Source organism: Carassius gibelio, chromosome B19, assembly GCF_023724105.1.
Source record: "Carassius gibelio isolate Cgi1373 ecotype wild population from Czech Republic chromosome B19, carGib1.2-hapl.c, whole genome shotgun sequence".
In the NCBI taxonomy this organism is placed as follows: Eukaryota; Metazoa; Chordata; class Actinopteri; order Cypriniformes; family Cyprinidae; genus Carassius; species Carassius gibelio.
In genome coordinates, this window is record NC_068414.1 from 32,504,280 (window position 1) to 32,528,415 (window position 24,136).

Genomic DNA, 24,136 nt, shown 5'->3' on the forward strand with positions numbered 1-24,136 from the left:
ATAAAGGGCTCCATTGCCTTCTATGTTACAATATGGCCCCATAGAAACAGTTTTTGTAAAAACAGGCTAACAATTGCGTCATAACCACTCGGCTCTTTGTCGCATTACCGTACAGACAGGAGGAGAAGCTCGCAGGCAATTAACTTAATATGGCGTACTGGTGTTACATTTTAAAATACTATACAAAATAATTAATCAGAATACTTACTCCTGCTCACTCATGACAAAGAACTCCCCGCTCAAGCTCGCCGTCTCTGCAAGATTAACGATGGCAGTTTGCACGCACAGCCACTTAGAAGATTTACATCGGTCAGACAGGTTGCTGACGTCGTCAAGCTTAGTTTGAGTCTGCGCATCAAAAACGGAAGTGCTAAAAATTGCTAAAAATGGGCTTCACTTGTCTCAATTGAGTTCCAATGGGGTCGCTGTGTCCATTTCTTTTACTGTCTATGGTGCAAACAGCAATCGCGGAGCACCATGGTGATTTAGAACGCCAACTGAATTTATGAGAAATCTACAGATGGAAATAGACTAAAGGTATAGTAAAATAAAGACCTATATGTGTATTTTGGACTTTTTTTGACCACAAGTCTGAAAGAAGACATGTTATTGAAGACAAACAGCCCCAAATCTCAAAATTGACCATTAAAATAAACAATGTTTTTGCATGTGTCTCACCCATAGACTGTAAAAAAAAGTCTCAAGTGTGGAGCGTTAGATAAACATCGTACGATTTGTTTCGTCACCTCACTTAAGTGAAAAAAGTCACTAATCGACTGCATCATTCAATAATGACTTTATTATGTTGGCTTGCCAAGCCAACATACTGTTATGCTATTTAAACTTCTTCTTTTTCTTATTATTATTTTTCTGACAGAAATTCTGAACGCTACTCCTCCTAGGGCTTTAAAGCCACAAGCCCCAAACTTGGCAGAAACCTGCGGGATAGAGCGGTGGTGTGTGCTATATCTTTTCAGACTGATCAGACTTAAAGTTTTTTTTTTATTAATTTTTAAATGTCAAAATACATTACCCATAGACTTACATTATCTGAGAAAAATTGCGCCCCTACTTGCAATACCCGAGATTAAAGGGAGGAGTCGGCCGGGTTTCGTTTCACTTTTAAACCGGTTAAAAATACCAAGTAAATAATACAATTTCCCTCAAACTGACAAGCTAAACCAACATATCTGATTATTACAGGGGTCAGGGCTCATTATGTTGGCTTGGCAACAAGCCAACATACTGTTATGCTATTTAAACTTCTTTTTTTAGGGCCCGAGCACCGAGGTGCGAGGACCCTCTTGTATCTGCTTTGTTTATTAGGGCTCAAGCCTGGAGGGCGAGAGCCCTATTGTTTTCCTTAGGATTATTTGTTATTATTATTATTATTATTATTATTAGGGCTCAAGCCCAAAGGGCGAGAGGCCTATTGTTTTCCTTAGGATTATTTTTTATTATTATTATTATTATTATTATTATTATTATTATTATTTTTTTCCAACGTCTCGGGGGCTTTTGGGGCCCTTAACATGCTTAAAAAGTCTTGAAAATTGGCACACAGATTGGAACCTGCGGCCATTAGGGCCGGGCAGAGACTGATACACGGGCGTGGCACAGGGGCTCTACAGCGCCCCCTGGAATATGGAGGGCCATATATCATACATTCTTGCTCGTAGACGTATGAAACTCGGTACACATATAAATCTCATCAATCCAAACAACTTTTGTATTGCATATCATAGGCTCCGCCCAACAGGAAGTTGGCTATTTAGGGTTTAGTATTCAAATTTTTCGTCAAAGTTGTGGGGGCTTTTGGGGTCCTTAACATACTCAAAAACTCTTGAAAATTTGTGCACACTTTGGAATCTGTGGCCTTTAGGAGCCTGCAGAGGCTGGGACCCGGGCGTGGCACAGGGGCTCTACGGCGCCCCCTGGAACACAGTCAGAAATGTTGATGTATAGCTCACACATACTTGCACATATTCATATGAAACTCAGTACACATATAGATCTCATCGTGCCGAACAACTTTCGTATTGCATGTCATAGGCTCCACCCAACAGGAAGTCAGCTATTTAGAGTTATGTAAAAAGCGCATGCTCTGGAATTTGAAATACTTGTCATAGGTTTTTTTCTCGATTGCCGCCAAACTCGGTCAACATGATCTCAAGACACTGGGGATGAAAAATTGCCAGGGGATTTTTGATATCTCGAACGGTTTGCTCGTGGCGAGGCGTTGAAATTATGGCGAGAAATTAGAAACAGGAAGTGTCTAATACCATCCACATACATTTCCTGATTTTAATCAAACTTCATCAGATTATTCGTTGTATGATGTCGATCGCATATATGTGACTATTAGGAGTCAAAGTTATAGCGCCACCAACTGGCAGAAGGAAGTGTGTCATTTTCAAAATGATTTGAATTCAGCATCTTATTATTACTCGATTTGCTTCAAACTTCATCAGAATAATGTTAAAACACAGCTGATATAAATCTGCAAGGGGGATATTGATATCTAAAAAATTGTTGCCGTGGCAACATGTCAAACTGGAATACTTCTCAGGTGATTTTGAGGCAAATAACATACTTAGAATTTCACAAAACTCTGAACACACATCAGTATTTCTGATAGGAACTTAAATTGTGAATGGATTTTGGATAGCTTGAATGGTTTTGCCGTGGTGATTTTTTTAAATGACCTTACAAAGGGAATCATTATTGTATTTTTAAATTGCAGCTTCCAAACACGTCAAAGAATTTTTTCATACAGATGAAAAAGTCATTCTGAGGAAATATGCATAGTTTCACGACTTTACAACACTGTATGGATAACAGAAAATTAAAAAAACTGTCAGACATCTCATCTCACTTTGTCCCTCTGTTTGAGTATGTGTGCTTCAGACTTCCATTGTCTGAGAGAAATAGCGCCCCTACAGGTTCAATTCCCGGACTTTTACTTTCACTTTTAAATCGGTTAAAAATACAAACAAATACTTAGATTTAATTCACACTGACAAGCTAAACCAACATATCTGATTATTACCGGTTCAGGGCTCATGGATAAATTATTTCTGGCCAGAGATACGTGAGAAATAGGAGAGATGAATCACCGCTGTGACCACGAGCGTCTGGAGTAAAGAGCTCAGAGAAAACGAATTTATTCCTGTTTTAAAGCTTTTAAAAATAAATTATTACAGCGATATCACACAATCAACCAATTAGAACACACCAAGAGCTAAATTAAGATGTTTTTGAACTGTTTGTGTGAAAATGAAATATTTGCAGCTGCCTATCTGAAATCACCGCCTCCGATCAGCGCGTACAGTGTCCAGCTCAAAACAAACGAATTTATTCTTGTTTAAGAGCTTTTTTAAATAAAATATTACCACAAATGCACACAATAAACCCATTGTAACACTACAAGAGCTAAATGCAGGTGTTTGTGACCTGTTTAAGTGTGCAAGACTATTTGAAAGCGAGACTGGCAGAATAACATATCTCTCGAGCTGCAGGATTCTGGCTTTCGTCGTACGAACGAACACATAACGGACAAGATTATTTCAAAACACATAATAGCTTGGCGACTATAAACGAAAACAGCCACGTGAACATAAACTGGATCTACTGGATTTGAATATTAAAGTGACCACATTTACCACTTGCTTCTGTCTTCAATTTTAATCTATATAAAAAAGGAAACTCATTCGACTTGGCTGCTTTTTTAATGTGTGCGTATTTATTTATTTATCTTTTTATACATTTTGTATAATTTCATAGTTTGTGTATTACAATTATAAAAACAAAAATAAAATTAGCCACTCACATAGAAATAGCTTAGGCCTTAACCTTTTTCTGACAGTTTTAGGGATTTTTAAAAATCCTAAAAAAACCTTATTTGTGCTGCAAATAATAATTTCAAACTCATTTGATACTGACCTATGACATCCTGTGACATTATATTTATTTTAATTTACATAATCTCATGGATGTAACAGTAAATCTGTTCAGCTCACAGATCAATACTAAGCTGTAATACAAGCAGAACTTTCACAAATGCTTATGAGTCATTTAAGGATTTGATAACACTGTAAAATAATGTCTAATTTGTTAACATTAGCAAATTCATTGATAACACTTTATAATAACTGCACTCATTATTAAATAGTCAGTTCATGCTTTATAAAGCCTTGTCCCAATATTAATAGTCAGTAGTAAGCAGTTTATAAATACAGCTATAAATAGCTTGTCCTTGGTTTATAAGCACATTTATTAAAAATGAGAGTAAGTTATCTTCCTATGAAAAATAAAAGATAAAAATAAACAAACAACAACACAGATTGATACAGAACTCAGAAATTTTATTGTGGATTTATGATAAAGCCTGCAAATGAATTCATACTCCTACTCATACTACTCCATACTCCTTTTTCAACATGATGCCAATATACTGAGATGTTAAATTGTGAATGGGTTTAGGATAGCTTAAATGGTGTTGCCATAGAGATTTATTAAAGTAACATAAAAAAATACAATAGTTATTTTACTATATCTTTACAATTTTTCATTCTAAATCTTCATAATTTTTTATATAAGTAGAAGTCCTCATTTGAAGGAAGCACAGTAAGTTTCATAGCTTTATCACTTTCAAGAGCCAGCATAAAATTTAAACTATCATAACTTATAAATCAAGCTTGCAATTCTTAGTACCTATAATGGCCACCAGAGGGAGCTATAGGATTACTTTTAAATAATTATTGTAGAAACGAGTATGATTTAAATCATTTATAGAAATCTTTCAAAAAAAAATGAATTGTATATATTTTACTGATAAAATGACCCTCACTTAATTAGAATAACAAGCTGAAGTATTTTGAACTGTATATTAAGAATAATTCTTTATAGGCTTTATGGACAGATACGTTTTGAGTGACTCTTGAAGGATCAGCACCACATCCTCTTTTACCACTGTTTAAAGAATTAATCTTACAGAATAGGTGTGAATGAATTTTGGATAGCTTGAATGGTTTTGCCGTGATGTTTTTTGAAATAATAGTAAAAAAGGAACCAGTAAATGTCTTTTTATTTTTTTAAAGTGCAGCTTCTAAACACTTTAAAAAAAAAAATGTACACATAGAAGACCAGTCATTCTGAGGCATATTTCCTCAGAATGACTGGTCTCATGACCATAGTTTCATGACTATACAACACTATATGGATGATAGAAAATTAAAAAAAAACTATCATACATCTGATGTCACTCAGTCCCACTGTCACTGTGGGTAATGTGTGTGTGTGTGTGTGTTAAGTGAATTAGGTGTGAAACTATCAGGGTGCATTTAGTCTCCAGCGCCAACATTTTACAGAACTGCCACTTTCCTGGAGTCTCCAGAATTACTCGGTGTCGGACTCTGAGAGACTTAAGATTCCAAAAAATGATTTAATTAGAATACCATGAAGTATTGTGAAATACTATATATTAAGTCTTTATATATAGGCTTTATGCACAGATTAGAGTGACTCGTGAAGGACCAGCACCACCTCCTCTTGTTCGATGGTTTGAGGAATATATCTTCCAGAATCCAGGATTAAGATTTAGGAGCTCATTTTTTATTCCACCTCCTTTCCTGAAAAGTCTGTCTTGCAGAATTGACTAAAAATTAATCTTCACATTAATTACTAATTATTTTGCAATTCTTTTTGTCAGTTCTTCTTGACCTGCTTTTTTCTTCTTCTTTTCTGACCTCATGACCCAGTCAGTATTTTTTGTACAATGGTCAAGTCTTAACTTATCCATTTCTGTATTGCATTTGTGTTTGATATTTCTCATGGGTATTTCATAATTTTCGACCTTACAGTTTGAGTTAAAAGTCTATTTTAGCGCATTTCATCTGTAAAAGAAAACATGCCTAATAATTCTGCACACATGAATATAAGGAGTTTTTCTCTTCCAGCTTTCCTGGACTATTGTATAGCACTCATAAATGATTAAATAAAAAATAATGGTAGTTATTAAGATTTATATGGTTTGGAATTGGTAAAATGTACTTGGAAAAAAATCACAATAAAACAATGTTTTCATGTTTAAGTTTGGAATATTAACTGACATGAATGAATGCTATATAAATATTGTTCATGTTAACATAATGTTTATAAATGAAATCTTATTGTACAGTGTTACTAATATATATATTGTTCTGTGAATGTGATTTTAAAGTCTAGATGATTCGGATTAACCCTTTAACTGCCGTATCCTTTAAAACCTCACTGCCAGAGGGATATTGTGAATGCATGTGCCCGCTGGGCACAGTTTACCTGATGCCACCGGGGTGGCGATGGCATTGGTGGCTTGAGCCCGCCATCGCTGCTTGCAGCTATATTTAGGGCTCAAGCCTGGAGGGCGAGAGCCCTATTGTTTTCCTTAGGATTATTTGTTATTATTATTATTTTTCTTCAAGGTTTCGGGGGCTTTTGGGGCCCTTAACATGCTTAAAAAGTCTTGAAAATTGGCACACACATTGGAACCTGCGGCCATTAGGGCCGGGCAGAGACTGATACACGGGCGTGGCACAGGGGCTCTACAGCGCCCCCTGGAATACTGAGGGCCATATATCATACATACTTGCACGTAGACACACGAAACTCGGTACACATGTAGATCTCATCAAACCAAACAACTTTTGTACTGCATGTCATAGGCTCCGCCCAACAGGAAGTTGGATATTTAGGGTTTAGTATTCATATTTTTCGTCAAAGTTGTGGGGGCTTTTGGGGTCCTTAACATACTCAAAAACTCTTGAAAATTTGCGCACACTTTGGAATCTGTGGCCTTTAGGAGCCTGCAGAGGCTGGGACCCGGGCGTGGCACAGGGGCTCTATGGCGCCCCCTGGAACACAGTCATAAATGTTGATGTATAGCTCACACATAATTGCTCGTATTAATATGAAACTCAGTACACATATAGATCTCATCGTGCTGAACAACTTTCGTACTGCATGTCATTCGGCTCCGCCCAACAGGAAGTCAGCTATTTAGAGTTATGTAAAAAGCGCATGCTCTGGAATTTGAAATACTTGTCATAGGTTTTTTTGCCGATTGCCACCAAATTTGGTCAACATGATCTCAAGACATTGGGGATGAAAAATTGCCAGGGGATTTTTGATATCTCGAACGGTTTGCTCGTGGCGAGGTGTTGAAATTATGGCGAGAAATGAGAAACAGGAAGTGTCTAATACCATCCACATACATTTCCTGATTTTAATCAAACTGCATCAGATTATTTGTTGTATGATGTCGATCGCATATATGTGACTATTAGGAGTCAAAGTTATAGCGCCACCAACTGGCAGCAGGAAGTGTGTCATTTTCAAAATGATTTGAATTCAGCATCTTATTATTACTCGATTTGCTTCAAACTTCATCAAAATAATGTTAAAACACAGCCGATATAAATCTGCTGGGGGGATATTGATATCTAAAAATATTGTTGCCGTGGCAACATGTTAAACTGGAATACTTCTCAGGTGATTTTGAGGCATATAACATGCTTAGAATTTCATCAAACTCAGAACACATATCAGTATTTATGATAACTAGACACTGGCAAAAGTTCATAAGAGGGCGTGGAAGAGGCACTCTATAGCGCCACCTTTTGTCAAAAGTGGCGGGGTTAGTTTTAGCTACAGACACCAAACTCGGTACAAAAATTTTTCTTATCAAGACGGACAACTTTCTAATTCACAGTCATCAGCTACGATCAACAGGGAGTCAGCTATTTTGATTTGAATGTGGATTTTTTTTTACATTTAGATGTGAATTAATGCATACTGCTCAGAGGAGAGTAACACTATACACACCAAACTTTGTCTACATGATGCCAAAACATTTTAAACAACTTAAATTGCCAATGGATTTTGGATAGCTTAAACGGTTTTGTCGTGGTGATTTTTTTAAATGACAGTAAAAATGGAATTATTCATTTTCCTGCATTTTTAAATTCCAAACACTTCAAAACCTTTTTTCGTACAGAAAAAAAGTCATTCTGAGTAAATATGGATAGTTTCACGACTTTACAACACTGTATGGATAACAGAAAATTAAAAAACTGTCAGACATCTCATCTCACTCTGTCCCTCTGTTTGAGTATATGTGCTTCAGACTTCCATTGTCTGAGAGAAATAGCGCCCCTACAGGTTCAATTCCCGGACTTTTACTTTCACTTTTAAATCGGTTAAAAATACAAATAAATACTTAGATTTAATTCACACTGACAAGCTTAACCAACATATCTGATTATTACCGGTTCAGGGCTCATGGATAAATTATTTCTGGCCAGAGATACGTGAGAAATAGGAGAGATGAATCACCGCTGTGATCACGTCTGGAGTAAAGAGCTCAGAAAAAACGCATTTATTCCTGTTTTAAAGCTTTTAAAAATAAATTATTACAGCGATATCACACAATCAACCAATTAGAACACACCAAGAGCTAAATTCAGATGTTTTTGAACTGTTTGTGTGAAAATGAAATATTTGTGGCTGCCTATCTGAAATCACAGCCTCCGATCAGCGCGTACAGTGTCGAGCTCAAAACAAACGAATTTATTCTTGTTTAAGAGCTTTTTTAAATAAAATATTACCACAAATGCACACAATAAACCCATTGTAACACTACAAGAGCTAAATGCAGGTGTTTGTGACTCGTTTAAGTGTGCAAGACTATTTGAAAGCGCGACTGGCAGAATAACATATCTCTCGAGCTGCAGGATTCTGCCTTTCGTCGTACGAACGAACACATCACGGACAAGATTATTTCAAAATACATAATAGCTTGGCGACCATAAACGACAACAGCCACGTGAACATAAACTGTTGAGAAATAAATCTGAAATGGATCTACTGGATTTTAATATTAAGTGACCGCATATACCAGCTGCTTCTGTCTTCAATTTTAATCTATATAAAAAATGAAATTCATTCATCTTGGCTGCTTTTTTAATGTGTGTACGTATTTATTTATTATTTTGCTCTAACAAGAATTAATCTATATTTAATTAAATCAATTACATTTTATTTTACATTTGATTTGTCAATTTCTGCATCTAAACGCCTAAAAACATAAAACATGCTCTATTATACTATTGTTAGCAATTTCTTTATCGTCCAATTTATCTGGTGTACACACTTTTATTTTCATAATAAACTTGTTTGTTAGATTATACACAGTTACAGTGGTCTATAATAAATATTAACAGGTTTTAGTCAAGCTGTTTAGAATGATTGCAGTAGGCTAATTTTTTTAAATGTAAATCCAAAAAAATAAAAAAATAAAATAAATAAAAAACATTGGAAAACAATAACTGTTGCACTTTTTTATACATTTTGTATAATTTCATAGTTTATGCATTATAGTTATAAAAACAAATAAATTTAGCCACTCACATAGAAATCTTAGGCCTTATCCTTTTCTGACACTTTTAGGGATTTTAAAAAATCCCAAAAAACCTTATTTGTGCTGCAAATAATAATTTCAAACTCAAAAAGTAAATAGTCAGTTCATGCTTTATAAAGCCTTGTCCCAATATTAATAGTCAGTAGTAAGCAGTTTATAAATACAGCTATAAATAGCTTGTTTTTGGTTTATAAGCACATTTATTAAAAAGGAGAGTAAAGGGTCAGTTATCTTCCTATGAAAAATAAAAAAATAAAAATAAACAAACAACAACACAGATTGATACAGAGCTCAGAAATTCTATTGTGGATTTATGATAAAATCAGCCTGTAAATTAATTCATACTCCTCCAAGAAGACACAAGTAGTTCACACCAAACTTTTTTTTAACATGAAGCCAATATACTGAAAATGTTAAATTGCGAATGGGTTTAGGATACCTTAAATGGTGTGGCCATAGCGATTTATTAAAGTAACATAAAAAAATACAATAGTTATTTTACTATATCTTTAAATTTTTTCATTCCAAACTCTTCATAATTTTTTATATAGGTAGAAGTCATCATTTGAAGGAAGCACAGTAAGTTTCATAGCTTTATCATTTTCAAGAGCCAGCATAAAATTAAAACTATCATAACTTATAAATGAAGCTTGCAATTCTTAGCAATAATGGGCACCAGATGGAGCTATAGGATTACTTTTAAATAATTATTGTAGAAACAAGTATGATTTAAATCATTTATAGAAATCTTTCAAAGAAAAATAATATGAATTTTATGTATTTTACTGATAAAATGACCCTGACTTAATTAGAATAACAAGCTGAAGTATTGTGAACTGTATATTAAGAATAATTCTTTATAGGCTTTATGGATAGACATGTTTTGAGTGACTCTTGAAGGATCAGCACCACATCCTCTTTTACCACTGTTTAAAGAATTTATCTTACAGAACAGATGCAAATGAATTTTGGATAGCTTGAATGGTTTTGTCGTGGTGATTTTTTGAAATAACAGTAAAAAAGTAACCAGTAAATGTCTTATATTTTTTTAAAGTGCAGCTTCTAAACACTTCAAAAAAATGTACACATAGAAGACAAGTCATTCTGAGGAAATATGCATAGTTTCATGACTATACAACACTATATGGATGATAGAAAATTAAAAAACTATCATACATCTGATGTCACTCTGTCCCTCTGTCACTGTGGGTAGTGTGTCTGTGTGTGTGTGTGTGTTTGTGTGTGTGTTAAGTGAATTAGGTGTGAAACTATCAGGGTGCATTTAGTCTCCAGCGCCAACATTTTACAGAACTGCCACTTACCTGGAGTCTCAGAATTACTCGGTGTCAGGTTCTGAGAGATCTAAGATTCCAAAAAAGTATTTAATTAGAATACCATGAAGTATTGTGAAATACTATACATTACAACTTTATATATAGGCTTTATGAACAGATTAGAGTGACTCGTGAAGGACCAGCACCACCTCCTCTTGTCCGATGATTTGAGGAATATATCTTCCAGAATCCAGGATTAAGATTTAGGAGCTAATTTTTATTCCACCTCCTTTCCTGAAAGTCTGTCTTGCAGAATTGACTAAAAATTAATCTTCACATTAATTCCTTATTATTTTGCAATTCTTTTTGTCAGTTCTTCTTGACCTGTTTTTTTCTTCTTCTTTTCTGACCTCATGACCCAGTCAGCATTTTTTGCATAATGGTCAAGTCTTAACTTATCCATTTCTGTATTGCCTTTGTGTTTGATATTTCTCATGGGTATTTCATAATTTTCGACTTTACAGTTTGAGTTAAAACTCTTTTTTAGCGCATTTCATCTGTAAAAGAAAACATGCCTAATAATTCTGCACATATGAATATAAGGAGTTTTTCTCTTCCAGCTTTCCTGGACTATTGTATAGCACTCATAAATGATTAAATAAAAAATAATGGTAGTTATTAAGATTGATATGGTTTGGAATTGGTAAAATGTGCTTGGAAAAAAATCACAATAAAACAATGTTTTAATATTTAAGTTTGGAATATTAACTGACATGAATGAATGCTATATAAATATTGTTCATGATAACATAATGTTCATAAATGGAATCTTATTGTAAAGTGTTACTAAAGTTATATATATATATATATATATATATATATATATATATATATATATATATATATATATATATATATATATATATATTGTTCTGTGAATGTGATTTTAAAGTCTAGATGATTCGGATTAACCCTTTAACTGCCATATCCTTTAAAACCTCACTGCCAGAGGGATATTGTGAATGCATGTGCCAGCTGGGCACAGTTTACCTGATGCCACCGGGGTGGCGATGGCATTGGTGGCTTGAGCCCGCCATCGCTGCTTGCAGCTATATTTAGGGCTCAAGCCTGGAGGGCGAGAGCCCTATTGTTTTCCTTAGGATTATTTGTTATTATTATTATTATTATTATTATTATTTATTATTATTATTTTTCTTCAAGGTTTCGGGGGCTTTTGGGGCCCTTAACATGCTTAAAAAGTCTTGAAAATTGGCACACACATTGGAACCTGCGGCCATTAGGGCCGGGCAGAGACTGATACACGGGCGTGGCACAGGGGCTCTACATCGCCCCCTGGAATATGGAGGGCCATATATCATACATACTTGCACATAGACATACGAAACTCGGTACACATATAGAACTCATCAATACAAACAACTTTCGTATTGCATATCATAGGCTCCGCCCAACAGGAAGTTGGCTATTTGGGGTTTATTATTCATATTTGTCGTCAAAGTTGTGGGGGCTTTTGGGGTCCTTAACATACTCAAAAACTCTTGAAAATTTGCGCACACTTTGGAATCTGTGGCCTGAAGGAGCCTGCAGAGGCTGAGACCTGGGCGTGGCACAGGGGCTCTACGGCACCCCCTGGATCACAGTTATAAATGTTGATGTATAGCTCACACATACTTGCACGTATTAATATGAAACTCAGTACACATATAGATCTCATCGTGCCGAACAACTTTCGTATTGCATATCATAGGCTCCGCCCAACAGGAAGTCAGCTATTTAGAGTTATGTAAAAAGCGCATGCTCTGGAATTTGAAATACTTGTCATAGGTTTTTTACTCGATTGCCGCCAAACTCGGTCAACATGATCTCAAGACATTGGGGATGAAAAATTGCCAGGGGATTTTTGATATCTCAAACGGTTTGCTCGTGGCGAGGCTTTGAAATTATGGCGAGAAATGAGAAACAGGAAGTGTCTAATACCATCCACATACATTTCCTAATTTTAATCAAACTTCATCAGATTATTCATTGTATGATGTCGATCGCATATATGTGACTATTAGGAGTCAAAGTTATAGCGCCACCAAGTGGCAGCAGGAAGTGTGTCATTTTCAAAATGCTTTGAATTTAGCATCTTATTTTTACTCGATTTGCTTCAAACTTCATCAGAATAATGTTAAAACACAGCCGATATAAATCTGCTGGGGGGATATTGATATCTAAAAATATTGTTGCCGTGGCAACATGTCAAACTGGAATACTTCTCAGGTGATTTTGAGGCATATAACATGCTTAGAATTTCATCAAACTCAGAACACATATCAGTATTAGTGACAGCTAGACACTGGCAAAATTTCATAAGAGGGCGTGGAAGAGGCACTCTATAGCGCCACCTTTTGTCAAAAGTGGGGGGGTTAGTTTTAGCTACAGACACCAAACTCAGTACAAAAATTGATTTTATCAAGACGGACAACTTTCTAATTCACAGTCATCAGCTACGACCAACAGGAAGCTGGCTATTTTGATTTGAATGTGGATTGTTTTTTACATTTAGCTGTGAATTAATGCATACTGCTCAGAGGAGAGTAACACTATACACACCAAACTTGGTGTACATGTTGAAAAAACATTGAGGAACTTAAATTGTGAATGGGTTTTGGATAGCTTGGATGGTTTTGTCGTGGGGATTTTTTAAAATGACAATAAAGATGGAATTATTAATTTTCCTGCATTTTTAAATTCCAAACACTTCAAAACCTTTTTTCATACAGAAAAAAAGTTATTCTGAGTAAATATGCATAGTTTCATGACTTTACAACACTGTATGGATAACAGAAAATTAAAAAACTGTCAGACATCTCATATCACTCTGTCCCTCTGTTTGAGTGTGTGTGCTTAGACTTCCATTGTCTGAGAGAAATAGCGCCCCTACAGGTGCAGTTACCGGAATAAAAAAGGGAGGAGACTGTCTTTTGGTTTCGATTTTAAATCGGTTAAAATACAAATAAATACTTGGATTTAATTCACACTGACAAGCTAAACCAACATATATGATTATTATAAGGTCAGGGCTCATTAATAATTGATGTGTGGTCAGTGATATGTGAGAAACACGAGAGATGAATCACCGCTCTGAGCAGGAGCGTGTGGAATGATGAGCTCAGAAAAAAACGAGTTTATTCTTGTTTTATAGCTATTAAAAATAAAGTATTGCAGCGATATCACACAATTCACCAATTAGAGCACACCAAGAGCTAAATTAAGATGTTTTTGAACTGTTTGTGTGAAAATGAAATATTCGCGGCTGCCTATCTGAAATCACTTCCTCCGATCAGCGCGCACAGTGTCACAAGTTCAAAACAAACGAATTTATTCTTGTTTAAGAGCTTTTCAAAATAAATTATTGCCATAAATGCACACAATACATCCATTATAACACAACACGAGCTAAATGCAGGTGTTTGTGACCCGTTTAAGTGCGCAAGACTATTTGAAAGCGCGACTGGCAGAATAACATATATCTCTCGAGCTGCAGGATTCTGCCTTTCGTCGTAAGAACGAACACATCACGGACAAGATTATTTCAAAATACATAATAGCTTGTTTAATATAAACGAAAACAGCCACGTGAACATAAACTGTTGAGAAATAAATCTGAAGTGGATCTACTGGATTTTAATATTAAGTGACCGCATATACCAGCTGCTTCTGTCTTCAATTTTAATCTATATAAAAAATTAAACTCATTCATCTTGGCTGCTTTTTTAATGTGTGTACGTATTTATTTATTATTTTGCTCTAACAAGACTTAATCTATATTTAATTAAATCAATTACATTTGATTTTACATTTGATTTGTCCATTTCTGCATCTAAACACCTAAAAACCTAAAACATGCTCTATTATACTATTGTTAGCAATTTCTTTATCGTCCAATTTATCTGGTGTACACACTTTATTTTCATAATAAACTCGTTTGTTAGATTATACACAGTTATAGTGGTCTATAATAAATATTGACAGGTTTTATTCAAGCTGTTTAGAATGATTGCCATAGTCTAATTTTTAAAAATGTAAATCCCAAAAAAAAAAAAAAAAAATGTAAATAAATAAAAAACATTGGAAAAGAATAACTTGTACTTTTTTATACATTTTGTATAGTTTCATAGTTTATGCATTATAGTTATAAAAACAAACAAATTTAGCCACTCACATAGAAATCTTAGGCCTTATCCTTTTCTGACAGTTTTAGGGATTTTTAAAAATCCTAAAAAACCTTATTTGTGCTGCAGATAATAATTTCAAACTCATTTGATACTGATCTCTGACATCCTGTGACATGATATTTATTTGAATTTACATAATCTCATGGATGTAACAGTAAATCTGTTCAGCTCACAGATCAAGACTAAGCTGTAATGCAAGCAGAACTTTCACAAATGCTTTTAGGTCAATAAAATCATTACAAAACACTTACAAATCATTTAAGGGATTTGATAACACTGTAAAATAATGTCTAATTTGTTAACATTAGCAAATGCATTGATAACACTTTATAATAACTGCACTCATTAGTAAATAGTCAGTTCATGCTTCATAAAGCCTTGTCCCAATATTAATAGTCAGTAGTAAGCAGTTTATAAATACAGCTATAAATAGCTCATTTATTAAAAAGGAGAGTAAAGGGTCAGTTATCTTCCTATGAAAAATAAAAAAATAAAAATAAACAAACAACAACACTGATTGATACAGAACTCAGAAATGTTATTGTGGATTTATGATAAACTCAGCCTGTAAATGAATTCATTCTCCTCCAAGAAGACACAAGTAGTTCACACCAAACTTTTTTAACATGAAGCCATATACTGAAGATGTTAAATTGCGAATGGGTTTAGGATACCTTAAATGGTGTGGCCATAGAGATTTATTAAAGTAACATAAAAAAATACCATAGTTATTTTACTATATCTTTAAAATTTTTAATTCCAACTCTTCATAATTTTTTATATACCTAGAAGTCATCATTTGAAGGAAGCACAGTAAGTTTCATAGCTTTATCATTTTCAAGAGCCAGCATAAAATTAAAACTATCATAACATATAAATCAAGCTGGCAATTCTTACTACCAATAATGGCCACCAGATGGAGCTATAGGATCACTTTTAAATAATTATTGTAGAAACAAGTATGATTTAAATCATTTATAGAAATCTTTCAAAGAAAAATAATATGAATTTTATGTATTTTACTGATAAAATGACCCTCACTTAATTAGAACAACATGCTGAAGTATTGTGAACTGTATATTAAGAATAATTCTTTATAGGCTTTATGGACAGATAAGTTTTGAGTGACTCTTGAAGGATCAGCACCACATCCTCTTTTACCACTGTTTAAAGAATGTATCTTACAGTAGAGGTGCGGATGAATTTTGAATAGCTTGAATGGTTTTGTCGTGGTGATTTTTTGAAATAACAGTAAAAAAGTAACCAGTAAATGTCTTTTATTTTTTTAAGTGCAGCTTCTAAACACTTCAAAAAAATGTACACATAGAAGACAAGTCATTCTGAGGAAATATGCATGGTTTCATGACTATACAACACTATATGGATGATAGAAAATTAAAAAACTATCATACATCTGATGTCACTCTGTCCCTCTGTCACTGTGGGTAATGTGTGTGTGTGTGTGTGTGTGTGTGTGTGTGTATGTGTGTGTGTGTGTGTGTGTTAAGTGAATTAGGTGTGAAACTATCAGGGAGCATTTAGTCTCCAGCGCCAACATTTTACAGAACTGCCACTTTCCTGGAGTCTCAGAATTACTCGGTGTCAGGTTCTGAGAGATCTAAGATTCCAAAAAATGATTTGATTAGAATACCATGAAGTATTGTGAAATACTATATATTAAGACTTTATATATAGGCTTTATGAACAGATTAGAGTGACTCATGAAGGACCAGCACCACCTCCTCTTGTCCGATGGTTTGAGGAATATATCTTCCAGAATCCGGGATTAAGATTTAGGAGCTCATTTTTATTCCACCTCCTTTCCTGAAAGTCTGTCTTGCAGAATTGACTAAAAATTAATCTTCACATTAATTCCTAATTATTTTGCAATTATTTTTGTCAGTTCTTCTTGACCTGTTTTTTTTTTCTTCTTCTTTTCTGACCTCATGACCCAGTCAGCATTTTTGTACAATGGTCAAGTCTTAACTTATCCATTTCTGTATTGCATTTGTGTTTGATATTTCTCATGGGTATTTCATGGGGAAGTCGTGGCCTAATGGTTAGAGGGTTGGACTCCCAATCGAAGGGTTGTGGGTTCTAGTCTCGGGCCGGACGGAATTGTGGGTGGGGGTAGTGCATGTTCAGCTCTCTCTCCACCTTCAATACCACGACTTAGGTGCCCTTGAGCAAGGCATCGAACCCCCAACTGCTCCCCGGGCGCCGCAGCATAAATGGCTGCCCACTGCTCTGGGTGTGTGCTCACAGTGTGTGTGTGTGTGTGTTCACTGCTCTGTGTGTGTGCATTTCGGATGGGTTAAATGCAGAGCACAAATTCTGAGTATGGGTCACCATACTTGGCTGAATGTCACTTCACTTTCACTTTTCATAATTTTCGACTTTGAGTTAAAACAGTTTGAGTTAAAACTCTTTTTTAGCGCATTTCATCTGTAAAAGAAAACAGCCTAATAATTCTGCACATGAATATAAGGAGTTTTTCTCTTACAGCTTTCCTGGACTATTGTATAGCACTCATAAATGATTAAATAAAAAATAATGGTAGTTATTAAGATTGATATGGTTTGGAATTGGTAAAATGTGCTTGGAAAAAAATCACAATAAAACAATGTTTTAATGTTTAAGTTTGGAATATTAACTGACATAAATTAATGCTATATAAATATTGTTCATGTTAACATAATGTTTATAAATGAAATCTTATTGTAAAGTGTTACTAAATATATATATATATGTTTGGGGAATATATATATATATATTGTTCTGTGAATGTGATTTTAAAGTCTAGATGATTCGGATTAACCCTTTAACCGCCATATCCTTTAAAACGTCACTGCCAGAGGGATATTGTGAATGCATGTGCCCGCTGGGCACAGTTTACCTGATGCCACCGGGGTGGCGATGGCATTGGTGGCTTGAGCCCGCCATCGCTGCTTGCAGCTATATTTATTTATTATTATTATTTTTCTTCAAGGTTTCGGGGGCTTTTGGGGCCCTTAACATGCTTAAAAAGTCTTGAAAATTGGCACACACATTGGAACCCGCGGCCATTAGGGCCGGGCAGAGACTGATACACGGGCGTGGCACAGGGGCTCTACAGCGCCCCCTGGAATATGGAGGGCCATATATCATACATACTTGCACATAGACATACGAAACTCGGTACACATATAGAACTCATCAATACAAACAACTTTCGTATTTCATATTATAGGCTCCGCCCAACAGGAAGTTGGCTATTTGGGGTTTATTATTCATATTTGTCGTCAAAGTTGTGGGGGCTTTTGGGGTCCTTAACATACTCAAAAACTCTTGAAAATTTGCGCACACTTTGGAATCTGTGGCCTGAAGGAGCCTGCAGAGGCTGAGACCTGGGCATGGCACAGGGGCTCTACGGCGCCCCCTGGATCACAGTTATAAATGTTGATGTATAGCTCACACATACTTGCACGTATTAATATGAAACTCAGTACACATATAGATCTCATCGTGCCGAACAACTTTCGTATTGCATATCATAGGCTCCGCCCAACAGGAAGTCAGCTATTTAGAGTTATGTAAAAAGCGCATGCTCTGGAATTTGAAATACTTGTCATAGGTTTTTTACTCGATTGCCGCCAAACTCGGTCAACATGATCTCAAGACATTGGGGATGAAAAATTGCCAGGGGATTTTTGATATCTCAAACGGTTTGCTCGTGGCGAGGCTTTGAAATTATGGTGAGAAATGAGAAACAGGAAGTGTCTAATACCATCCACATACATTTCCTAATTTTAATCAAACTTCATCAGATTATTCATTGTATGATGTCGATCGCATATATGTGACTATTAGGAGTCAAAGTTATAGCGCCACCAAGTGGCAGCAGGAAGTGTGTCATTTTCAAAATGCTTTGAATTTAGCATCTTATTTTTACTCGATTTGCTTCAAACTTCATCAGAATAATGTTAAAACACAGCCGATATAAATCTGCTGGGGGGATATTGATATCTAAAAATATTGTTGCCGTGGCAACATGTCAAACTGGAATACTTCTCAGGTGATTTTGAGGCATATAACATGCTTAGAATTTCATCAAACTCAGAACACATATCAGTATTAGTGACAGCTAGACACTGGCAAAATTTCATAAGTGGGCGTGGAAGAGGCACTCTATAGCGCCACCTTTTGTCAAAAGTGGGGGGGTTAGTTTTAGCTACAGACACCAAACTCAGTACAAAAATTGTTCTTATCAAGACGGACAACTTTCTAATTCACAGTCATCAGCTACGACCCACAGGAAGCTGGCTATTTTGATTTGAATGTGGATTGTTTTTTACATTTAGCTGTGAATTAATGCATACTGCTCAGAGGAGAGTAACACTATACACACCAAACTTGGTGTACATGTTGAAAAAACATTGAGGAACTTAAATTGTGAATGGGTTTTGGATAGCTTGGATGGTTTTGTCGTGGGGATTTTTTAAAATGACAATAAAGATGGAATTATTAATTTTCCTGCATTTTTAAATTCCAAACACTTCAAAACCTTTTTTCATACAGAAAAAAAGTTATTCTGAGTAAATATGCATAGTTTCATGACTTTACAACACTGTATGGATAACAGAAAATTAAAAAACTGTCAGACATCTCATATCACTCTGTCCCTCTGTTTGAGTGTGTGTGCTTAGACTTCCATTGTCTGAGAGAAATAGCGCCCCTACAGGTGCAGTTACCTGAATAAAAAAGGGAGGAGACTGTCTTTTGGTTTCGATTTTAAATCGGTTAAAATACAAATAAATACTTGGATTTAATTCACACTGACAAGCTAAACCAACATATATGATTATTATAAGGTCATTGCTCATTAATAATTGATGTGTGGTCAGTGATACGTGAGAAACACGAGAGATGAATCACCGCTCTGAGCAGGAGCGTGTGGAATGATGAGCTCAGAAAAAAACGAGTTTATTCTTGTTTTATAGCTATTAAAAATAAAGTATTGCAGCGATATCACACAATTCACCAATTAGAGCACACCAAGAGCTAAATTAAGATGTTTTTGAACTGTTTGTGTGAAAATGAAATATTCGCGGCTGCCTATCTGAAATCACTGCCTCCGATCAGCGCGCACAGTGTCACAAGTTCAAAACAAACGAATTTATTCTTGTTTAAGAGCTTTTCAAAATAAATTATTGCCATAAATGCACACAATACATCCATTATAACACAACACGAGCTAAATGCAGGTGTTTGTGACCCGTTTAAGTGCGCAAGACTATTTGAAAGCGCGACTGGCAGAATAACATTTCTCTCTCGAGCTGCAGGATTCTGCCTTTCGTCGTAAGAACGAACACATCACGGACAAGATTATTTCAAAATACATAATAGCTTGGCTAATATAAACGAAAACAGCCACGTGAACATAAACTGTTGAGAAATAAATCTGAAGTGGATCTACTGGATTTTAATATTAAGTGACCGCATATACCAGCTGCTTCTGTCTTCAATTTTAATCTATATAAAAAATTAAACTCATTCATCTTGGCTGCTTTTTTAATGTGTGTACGTATTTATTCATTATTTTGCTCTAACAAGACTTAATCTATATTTAATTAAATCAATTACATTTGATTTTACATTTGATTTGTCCATTTCTGCATCTAAACGCCTAAAAACCTAAAACATGCTCTATTATACTATTGTTAGCAATTTCTTTATCGTCCAATTTATCTGGTGTACACTTTTATTTTCATAATAAACTTGTTTGTTAGATTATACACAGTTATAGTGGTCTATAATAAATATTGACAGGTTTTATTCAAGCTGTTTAGAATGATTGCCATAGGCTAATTTTTAAAAATGTAAATCCCAAAAAAAACAAAAAAACAAATGTAAATAAATAAAAAACATTGGAAAAGAATAACTTGTACTTTTTTATACATTTTGTATAGTTTCATATTTTATGCATTATAGTTATAAAAACAAACAAATTTAGCCACTCACATAGAAATCTTAGGCCTTATCCTTTTCTGACAGTTTTAGGGATTTTTAAAAATCCTAAAAAACCTTATTTGTGCTGCAGATAATAATTTCAAACTCATTTGATACTGACCTCTGACATCCTGTGACATGATATTTATTTGAATTTACATAATCTCATGGATGTAACAGTAAATCTGTTCAGCTCACAGATCAAGACTAAGCTGTAATGCAAGCAGAACTTTCACAAATGCTTTTAGGTCAATAAAATCATTACAAAACACTTACAAATCATTTAAGGGATTTGATAACACTGTAAAATAATGTCTAATTTGTTAACATTAGCAAATGCATTGATAACACTTTATAATAACTGCACTCATTAGTAAATAGTCAGTTCATGCTTTATAAAGCCTTGTCCCAATATTAATAGTCAGTAGTAAGCAGTTTATAAATACAGCTATAAATAGCTCATTTATTAAAAAGGAGAGTAAAGGGTCAGTTATCTTCCTATGAAAAATAAAAAAATAAACAAACAACAACACTGATTGATACAGAACTCAGAAATGTTATTGTGGATTTATGATAAACTCAGCCTGTAAATGAATTCATTCTCCTCCAAGAAGACACAAGTAGTTCACACCAAACTTTTTTAACATGAAGCCATATACTGAAGATGTTAAATTGCGAATGGGTTTAGGATACCTTAAATGGTGTGGCCATAGAGATTTATTAAAGTAACATAAAAAAATACCATAGTTATTTTACTATATCTTTAAAATTTTTAATTCCAACTCTTCATAATTTTTTATATACCTAGAAGTCATCATTTGAAGGAAGCACAGTAAGTTTCATAGCTTTATCATTTTCAAGAGCCAGCATAAAATTAAAACTATCATAACATATAAATCAAGCTGGCAATTCTTAGTACCAATAATGGCCACCAGATGGAGCTATAGGATCACTTTTAAATAATTATTGTAGAAACAAGTATGATTTAAATCATTTATAGAAATCTTTCAAAGAAAAATAATATGAATTTTATGTATTTTACTGATAAAATGACCCTCACTTAATTAGAACAACATGCTGAAGTATTGTGAACTGTATATTAAGAATAATTCTTTATAGGCTTTATGGACAGATAAGTTTTGAGTGACTCTTGAAGGATCAGCACCACATCCTCTTTTACCACTGTTTAAAGAATGTATCTTACAGTACAGGTGCGGATGAATTTTGAATAGCTTGAATGGTTTTGTCGTGGTGATTTTTTGAAATAACAGTAAAAAAGTAACCAGTAAATGTCTTTTATTTTTTTAAGTGCAGCTTCTAAACACTTCAAAAAAAATGTACACATAGAAGACAAGTCATTCTGAGGAAATATGCATAGTTTCATGACTATACAACACTATATGGATGATAGAAAATAAAAAAAACTATCATACATCTGATGTCACTCTGTCCCTCTGTCACTGTGGGTAATGTGTGTGTGTGTGTGTGTGTGTGTGTGTGTGTGTGTGTGTGTGTGTGTGTGTGTGTGTGTGTGTTAAGTGAATTAGGTGTGAAACTATCAGGGAGCATTTAGTCTCCAGCGCCAACATTTTACAGAACTGCCACTTTCCTGGAGTCTCAGAATTACTCGGTGTCAGGTTCTGAGAGATCTAAGATTCCAAAAAATGATTTGATTAGAATACCATGAAGTATTGTGAAATACTATATATTAAGACTTTATATATAGGCTTTATGAACAGATTAGAGTGACTCATGAAGGACCAGCACCACCTCCTCTTGTCCGATGGTTTGAGGAATATATCTTCCAGAATCCGGGATTAAGATTTAGGAGCTCATTTTTATTCCACCTCCTTTCCTGAAAGTCTATCTTGCAGAATTTACTAAAAATTAATCTTCACATTAATTCCTAATTATTTTGCAATTATTTTTGTCAGTTCTTCTTGACCTGTTTTTTTTTTCTTCTTCTTTTCTGACCTCATGACCCAGTCAGCATTTTTGTACAATGGTCAAGTCTTAACTTATCCATTTCTGTATTGCATTTGTGTTTGATATTTCTCATGGGTATTTCATAATTTTCGACTTTGAGTTAAAACAGTTTGAGTTAAAACTCTTTTTTAGCGCATTTCATCTGTAAAAGAAAACAGCCTAATAATTCTGCACATGAATATAAGGAGTTTTTCTCTTACAGCTTTCCTGGACTATTGTATAGCACTCATAAATGATTAAATAAAAAATAATGGTAGTTATTAAGATTGATATGGTTTGGAATTGGTAAAATGTGCTTGGAAAAAAATCACAATAAAACAATGTTTTAATGTTTAAGTTTGGAATATTAACTGACATAAGTTAATGCTATATAAATATTGTTCATGTTAACATAATGTTTATAAATGAAATCTTATTGTAAAGTGTTACTAAATATATATATATATGTTTGGGGAATATATATATATATTGTTCTGTGAATGTGATTTTAAAGTCTAGATGATTCGGATTAACCCTTTAACCGCCATATCCTTTAAAACATCACTGCCAGAGGGATATTGTGAATGCATGTGCCCGCTGGGCACAGTTTACCTGATGCCACCGGGGTGGCGATGGCATTGGTGGCTTGAGCCCGCCATCGCTGCTTGCAGCTATATTTAGGGCTCAAGCCTGGAGGGCGAGAGCCCTATTGTTTTCCTTAGGATTATTTGTTATTATTATTATTAGGGCTCAAGCCTGGAGGGCGAGAGCCCTATTGTTTTCCTTAGGATTATTTGTTATTATTATTATTATTATTATTTTTCTTCAAGGTTTCGGGGGCTTTTGGGGTCCTTAACATGCTCGAAAACTCTTGAAAATTGGCACACAGATTGGAACCTGCGGCCATTAGGGCCGGGCAGAGACTGATACACGGGCGTGGCACAGGGGCTCTACAGCGCCCCCTGGAATACTGAGGGCCATATATCATACATACTTGCAAGTAGACACATGAAACTCGGTACACATGTAGATCTCATCAAACCAAACAACTTTTGTACTGCATGTCATAGGCTCCGCCCAACAGGAAGTTGGCTATTTAAGGTTTAGTATTCATATTTTTCGTCAAAGTTGTGGGGGCTTTTGGGGTCCCTAACATACTCAAAACTCTTGAAAATTTGCACACACTTTGGAATCTTTGCCCTTTAGGAGCC

The 24,136-nt window shown here is 34.8% G+C and overlaps 1 long non-coding RNA gene across 1 annotated transcript; it reads left to right on the forward strand.

Annotated features, from left to right (window-relative positions):
- Positions 1-1,412: 1,412 nt before the first annotated feature.
- On the forward strand, positions 1,413-20,928 carry LOC127979729 (uncharacterized). The gene is made up of 3 exons (XR_008158850.1): positions 1,413-1,505; positions 11,950-14,769; positions 20,781-20,928. It is a non-coding gene; the product is annotated as an uncharacterized LOC127979729 (long non-coding RNA).
- The last annotated feature ends 3,208 nt before the right edge of the window (positions 20,929-24,136 follow it).